The following is a 7,862-nucleotide window of genomic DNA, read 5'->3' on the forward strand; positions in this document are numbered from 1 at the left end:
GAACAGGTAGGTGAGGGAGAAAAGAGAAATCTACTTCGTACTTACTCTACTATCTGTAAGTATTGCAGATAAGAGAGAGGGAGAGATAAGAGTATAATATATAGAGAAGTATATCTCTCGCCCTCTCTCTCTCTCTCTCTCTCTCTCTCTTATGTATAATACTTATGTGTTTTCCTTTCATCTGTTTTTTTGTTCTTACTTTTCTACTTTTTCTTTCCTTCCGTTTTCTAACATGCGGTTAGGTCAGGACAATGTTACCATATTTATCACCGATTCCTCAAACAGAGATCATCCAAATTTCTTGCCAATCACTTGTAAGAGAAGTGGGTGAATCGCTGCTTACTTCATGGACTTACTATATTTTTCGTATATAATGGCCTTCGCGCGAAGCTTTGTCACTGAAAAAATCCATTTCGTCTGTAGCCATTGGATATAGCAGGCCGACGCAAGCGATATTTGTTTTTTTTTAAGATGTCTACCCTGATTTCATTCACAGCTGAAGGTGCCTGCCCCTGCTGCATTCACAGCTGAAGGTGCCTGCCCCTGCTGCATTCACAGCTGAAGATGTCTGACATCGTACCATTCGAAGCTGCATCGGTTTCATTCGTAGCTGAAGATGCATGCCTCTACCCCTTTCGAACCTGAATATGTCTGCCTCCACACCGTTAGCAGCTGAAGATATCTGCCTCTACTCCATTCGTAGCTGAAGATATCTACCCTGGCTTCATTCACAGCTGAAGGTGCCTGCCTCTGCTCCATTTACAGCTGAAGATGTCTACCTTCGCTCTATTCAAATTTGAAGATGTCTGCGACAGCACCATTCGTGGCTGAAGTTGTTCTCTTTCGTGAAGGCGCTGATCCGGGGGGGGGATGGGAACGACCACCCCTCCCAACAGCCGAATCATATGAGAAAATATTTGTCTCTTCCTCAACATACAGGACGTTCAAACGAACTTACACAATTCGCCCCTCTTGTCACTTCGTCCTGGATCCGTGCCTGTTATCACGAAGAATAAAGTACCATCAAAGATACCTCATTGAGTTATGTACGGTAAAATAGTAAAAGGAAAATACGTTTCTTTTCCGACTGGAGAAAAATGAATCACTCTCCTATCATTACCCTCATTTTATCCTTCAAAAGATCAGCCCTTGCAACATATCTAATCTAACATTCAGCAAGATTCCTAACTACCTTTGCTGAGACGCCTTAGGGCAAATCGATTTATTACCTGGAACTCCCAGGAGGCAAGACATTTTCCTAACAGGGGCAGTTCGATATTAAAGGATAGGGAAATATTCTCCGTCAGGCAAAACGAGCACGAATACATCAGTATCCAAAAAAGCCTCAAGGAAACACGTCCATTTTAGATAAGAAATGATCAGTCTAACATTAAGCATGCGGTGAAAAAAAACCTCTCGCGCATATTAAATTTATGTAAAAAAAATCATCTCGTTCGTGAAAATCAAAAATTTATGGGAATCAAAAATAAATTGAAACATTGAGATAAATTATTTATCCACATTAAGTAAAATTTCGTATTAACCCTCTGACTGCTCTCATCCCGCGATTTCCGCGGGTATGCAATTTTTCTCTCTATTTAAAAGCGCATCGCTTTTCCCCTCGGTGAACCGTCGATAATGCATTGTCTACAATATTTAGACTTTGAGTCGTGTTTTGTCAGCTGATGACATTATTGTTGCCTAAATTTTCGTATTTGCATGGAGTTCACTAACTGATCGTGGTACACCTGGAAGACCTAGCTGTACTCAACCCTTTGAGATTGACATCCCGTCATTTTGTACAAGCTACATACCTACATAGGCGAATCGTCCCCGAGTGGTGCAGTGATGAGATGCTCACCGTCAAGGTCCACGGGTTCGAATCCGGAAAAAAAACATCAGAAACAATTTCTTTACCTACCAAGCCTGGGTTGACCGCCGATAGATGGCGCCTTCATTTCCCACCCACCTCCACTGTTTGGAAATTACTGGATTTCTCGATATATGACCGGAGTTAGCATACGGTAAATTAGTAGGAGAACCGCTTTGGTATATGTTCCCTTTTGGTGGAAACGACTAACTTTGTATTCAATTTATACCAAAAATTCTGGTTTAAACAGACAATGTTGCATAATCCAACAAAGCGCATCCCAAAGGTTCAGAAATCGTTGAAAAGTGAATTTCCAAAAAAATTTAAGTATTCTCATTTGACGTCCGAAAATAATAATAATAATTACTCACATATCATTAGGGGTCATTTAAGTATTACGTCATCATCGATGACGAGGAGGGTATTCGGGATTGATGACTTTTGATGACAAGGAAGGATGGGAGGGACGCCATCCAACTACCCTTTATAAAAATATGAAATATTCTTAATGACATCTTACGCGTCGTGCCGAAAACGAGAAAACCTTTTCTCTAGTTTGTGGGCACCTGATCCAGCATATAACATTCCCCTTAATGATAAGTCCTCTACAGAGCAACTTTAGTTATCTCTAAATGTTCTGCGGATCCTTCAAGTTTTTTGGAAATCTGCCGCGCGTCATTCATATGATCCGTAAGTATGTCATGGATCACTTAAGTGATGGTCACTTATGTAATCTGGGAATGTGCAGCGGGTAACTTGAGATGTAGAACTGCATTGGGGGCCGCTTAAGTGCCCTAAAACTGCGCCAAGATAAATTGTCACTCAAGGGATCTATAAATGTACCGCGGACCGCTTAAGTGTTCTGGAACTGTGTCGCGGGTCACTTAATTGATCTGTGAATCTGCCACAGGCCTACTTGAATGATTTAAAAATGTGCCACGGGTGGCTGCTCTGGAATTGTGCCACGAGTCACTTAAGAGATCTTTAAATGTACCGCTTAGTTCATTTTTACAAAATTAGGTTTGAGATGGCTGGCCACTTCAGATAACCCTGGGGGTCACATTTGGCCCGTGGACCATAGGTTTAGCATGTATGGCTTATAGAGTGGGTCGCAATGAATTTCTAAAAGAGAAATTTTGAGTTAGCCTTCTCGAATAGCATTGAAATTAACAGAAATTGATTATAATGACACATAAAAAGGTATTTTCTTTAGAAATTTTAATTTTTTTTATATTTTTTGCATTAAAAAAAAACACACATTTTTGATCATCTGGGGGGGGGTGACATGAGCCCCCTATGCCCCCTCCCGTACGTCTCTGATCCCACCAATATGCGTTAGCAGGTGGGGGAAGTGGTGGGGAGAGGGTCGAAAATGGCTGAAAATCTACTGGCGTAATACTTGAACGGCCCCTTAGCGAAAAAAAAAAGCTTTTATATCCTCTGACTTTAATCCTTTTTGTTTAAAGTTTTATAGCAAAAAGAAGGAGGTAAATAAGCAGATATTCAATATTTTAAGCACAATGATATTTTTTTTCACCTTCATTATTTTTAATTTTCTTCATCTTTACAGCATATTCAATTTATTTTTAGACACTTTGTTTAAATCAGAGGGAAAAAACAGATAATCGCGACTGAAAATAATCTATTTTTAATGCATTGAATTAATTAAAAGTATCGTGGAAAAGAAATCGCATATCTTTCTTAATTACTTTCAATAAATTGAGGTATAAGAGTTATACCAGAACACACATATGTATCAGAAGATGTTGATTAATATTTTTTTTTATTGCCAAAATAGTGTCAAATTGAAGTATGCAAAATTTTTATTTTCTTTAGTTACAAATGAAGCAAAAAGAACCAACGTACTTCGAACCAAATACAAGTGAAGTATTATTTTATTGTGGTATTTTATGCGAATTTTGTCTGAGATACGTTGTACAGAAATACCTCGGCTTACGGATTTTTCAGCTAACGAGGTATATAAAATTATGATGAATACCAGAGCAGGAGTGCTCTGAAATAGACTGATGGTTTAGCATAGCGTTCCTGAAAGTAGAAAAACCGCTGGGTATAGAAGAAATGCACACATAAATGCGTGTGGACTTTTCACTTTTAAGAGGTCGCTTTTATTAACGTCGTTCGGAATATTTCTGACCTTTTTGATTGTTGCTGGCCATGAAATAAGCCATTGAGAAGTTTAAAAATTGTGTTGGGTTGACACACATGTTATTTTAATCAGTGTCACAGCTGCTTATTGTCACCAAAAATTCATTCTCTTCCCGCACACGGGTATTCGTTGAAATTCGTTGAAAAGGGAAATAATAATACTAATTATATACTAGGATGTATGTAACAATGACACGGAATCAGTGTGCACTAAGTTGAAGGGCTTAGGTGCCGCAGCGAAATACGCGAAATTTTGGCAATTTTCTACCCCATTCGACGGTACGTATCTTTCGACGAAGCATTCAAATTCATGATGTCAAGAAACATGGAGATGAAATTATGTAAATGATAATATAGTGATACCTCGGCTAAAGAATGCCTCAACTTACGAATTTTTCGGCTACGAAAATTTTTATTGATATGGATGCACATGTAAACCAAATGCAGGCGAGATGAATTTTCCTGTCAATAATCACACATAAGAATTACTGAACTTGACCCAGATTAACCCATATCCACTTTGGAATATTTTTTCTGAGATGTATCTCCATTTCTCTTTCTGAAAAATATTTTGAACCATTTCATGTAAAATGAAAGATTCTTCTATTAGAAAAAACATTGAAAAAAAAAGGAGCCTATGTTTTCGGAGCAGGCGTTCCTTCAGTGTAAGACTGTTGGCATTAAACTGAACAGCTGGAATATTCCAGGAGCTAATCTTTTCCATCTGCATACACCAGACACAGAAATGAACTCACCAAATTACAAATAGATGAGAACACCTACGAACTCGACTGTTGCGTCAGCTTCAGGAGTCTAAAACTTGTGTTGGTTGTGCACATGAGGTAAATTACGTAAAAATATCTTCAGTATTTCCATCTTTCTATAAATTCTCATTTTTACAATTTTGAAACTGTTCATTTTTTAGCCTTCTGCCAGTTTTCGTCCTTTTTTATAGTTATTTCCGGTGTTTTAAAAAACCTATCTTATAATTTTCGGCAGTACCTGGAATGAATTAAACACTTTTTCCTATTTGAAAATTCTGGAAGAAATTATCTTCGTTATCCGAGGTATTACTATACAGGAAAGGGGGGGGGAGGGGTATTTCAGACATGCCACAGAGATTAGTTTTTTCTCGCAATAATATTCGAACGGTGAAAAATTTTCAAAATTTTGAGCATTGTTAGTTATGTTTACTAGAGATAGATAAGGAAAAGTTATCAAGGTCTTCATGGACATATTGGTTCACAAAGACACATTAGAGGGACGTAAACTAAGAAAGTCGCAGACGTATCATATCCTAGAAACTCTGAAAGTACAGTAATTTACTACATTAATCCGTGGTGATGTATAATCTGCAGATGCCAATTTAACATGTACCAATTCATTAGAAGTTCTGCTGAGGAATGTTAACGAGGTGCATATGTGGTTTATTAGTATTAGTCGACGACAATTTTGGGGTATTTTGACAAAGAATATCACCTTATAGTCCGCAGTGGCGTTTAATCCGGATGCGGAAATTTTATTCATCAATTCAAATTTCAAGAATTAGAAGGGATTGCCACGTTTTTGTAACCAAAAAATTCGTTTCTTCAACTCCCATCATTAAGCCATCTAAAAAAATTATTTTTTACATACCGTATTCCCCCCGCATTAGCCGGCATGCCGGGCAACAGCGAAGGAGACCGGCATGAAGGGAATACCCTTATTTTCTGGTATACCTTGAGATTCGGGTCATTTCATACCGTGCACCGCCCAAGCTCTATCGACTATTGTCAATTTCAGCCATTGCTCCGGATGAGGGGGCTGGGCGATGTCGGGTGTTTAATTATGCATATAAAATACATGAATATAAAAACACATTATTAAAAAAAAAATGTATATACAGATTTAAATATTTCTATCATGCAATATACAATTTATTCCAATGAGCTCTTCTGATGTCTTTGTAGCTCTATTGAGCTTGAGCCCTTTGTTGTTATCTGTGGCCAAGCGCCAGGTCCTGGACCACGTTTTCCTTCATTGGCTTATTGGCTCGCGTGAGCGAGATTCGGGTCACGTGTTCTGGAAATTTCTTAAATATATTTTTCCTAAAAATCCATTGAATTGGCTGAATGCATAGTGTGATCGTTTTTAACCTCGCTTTTTCCCGGCATTCCGGGAACAGACGAGACCCTAAGATTCCAAAACCTCTTTTCCCTCGAGTTTTTCGGCATGCCGGCTAATGCTGGGGGGGGGGGGAGTACGGTGTTAAGGGTTGTTAGAATGTGACTTTCTTCAGTCAGAAATGGCTGAAAAGTACTTCATTTTGGAACCCGCGAATGGTTGGTTGTTCTTATTGCATCAAATCCGTCAGAAAACTTTATTTGCTTTTGATAAAGTGCTGTTGTGCACTCTCTTAAAATAGCCTCTACTGCCTTGGCTGTTGACCGCGCATTCATGGTCAAAATTTCTTGTTTTGATGTCACATACCACTTCTTAAAGTTTGCCCCATGAGTTTAAAATCAACCTGTATACCTTATATCTATCTTTAGAGACTAGATCAGGCATCTCCAACCCCGTTGCTCACGAGCACCATGGTGTTCCCTGAAGCACCTTGAGTGCTCGATGCTCATCTTCGATTTCATGCTCGTGAGCACATCATAAACATAACAAGTAAGCACATTGTACAAACTACATTGAAGGATTCTAATCATTCTGATTTCATGTTTCTGTATGTCAAACTTGCGCTGAAGGTGCTCTTCTTTTGATGATGGGTACAGGCAGTGCTCGCGACTAGAAATGGGTTGAATACCTCTGGACTAGATCCTCTAATAACACAGTGACTTATTATTTTAGGTATCATAAACACTATTTCATTCTACGTATTTCAAGTGTGGTGTCTCTCATAACGGAGAAAGGTTTTTTTATTTAAATACCTATATATCTCTGTCATCTTACCATAGTTTTCTATACAGTTTATTTCTTTAAACGTATTCGATGGACAAGAATGTAAAAATATTAACAATAGAAACATGAGAAAGTGAACAATGGATGTTATGAATTTTGACAAGAAAATGATAGGTTCATTGTTCAGGTCATAGTATCATTTGATGCGTGATCGATACAGTTGTATATTTTTTAGCGTTTTTTTCGTGATCGAATCGAACTTTTGTGTTTGCTTCATTTCTCATCGAAGATGTTTTTCTCTACTTTGACAAGAATTTTCACCTGCTGTATATGCAGCCGTGACGGAGTGGGTGACACCGTCGAGAACGAACGGACTGACGATAATGTCTCGAGCAATGATGAGAACGAAAAACCCAAAGAAGACACCCGAATAGACTTTGAGTCTCATCTATGGAGCCTTACGTCATCATGTGACCCGGTGGTTGGAATCCCAGAACGGGACACGGAAGTCCGAACTTTGAATAATGTCAAGTCGGCATCTGAACTGATACCAAGTATACCTCCACCGCCGTTTAACCCTAGAAGAGGCTCAAGACTGAAATTATTAGATGGACGGGCAGGAGATGTGCCATCAACCGACGAGAGAAAGCGATGTGTTCCCGGTAAACGACCAAGTGTCTCGGTGAAAGAGTCCGCACCATACAGATATGACTGTGAACTAAGTGAGACGGTGCGTGAACTCATTGTTCGAATCTTCGACAATGAAAGAATGTCCGAACTGGACCTTACGAAAGACAATGACTTTCTGACTGTTAATCATATTCTCAAGACGTATAGGCCGTTTGAGTCTATTGGACACGATGTATTTTAATGACTTTGAGTGATTCTCGGGCTAGTTGTTTTGTAAGCCCTGATATTTCGGCCATAGGGAGAGGATGGC

The sequence above is a fragment of the Pholcus phalangioides genome, unplaced genomic scaffold (genome assembly GCF_987345545.1).
Source record: "Pholcus phalangioides strain wild (caught in Gottingen) unplaced genomic scaffold, Ppha-v1.0 ptg000015l_1, whole genome shotgun sequence".
NCBI lineage: Eukaryota > Metazoa > Arthropoda > Arachnida > Araneae > Pholcidae > Pholcus > Pholcus phalangioides.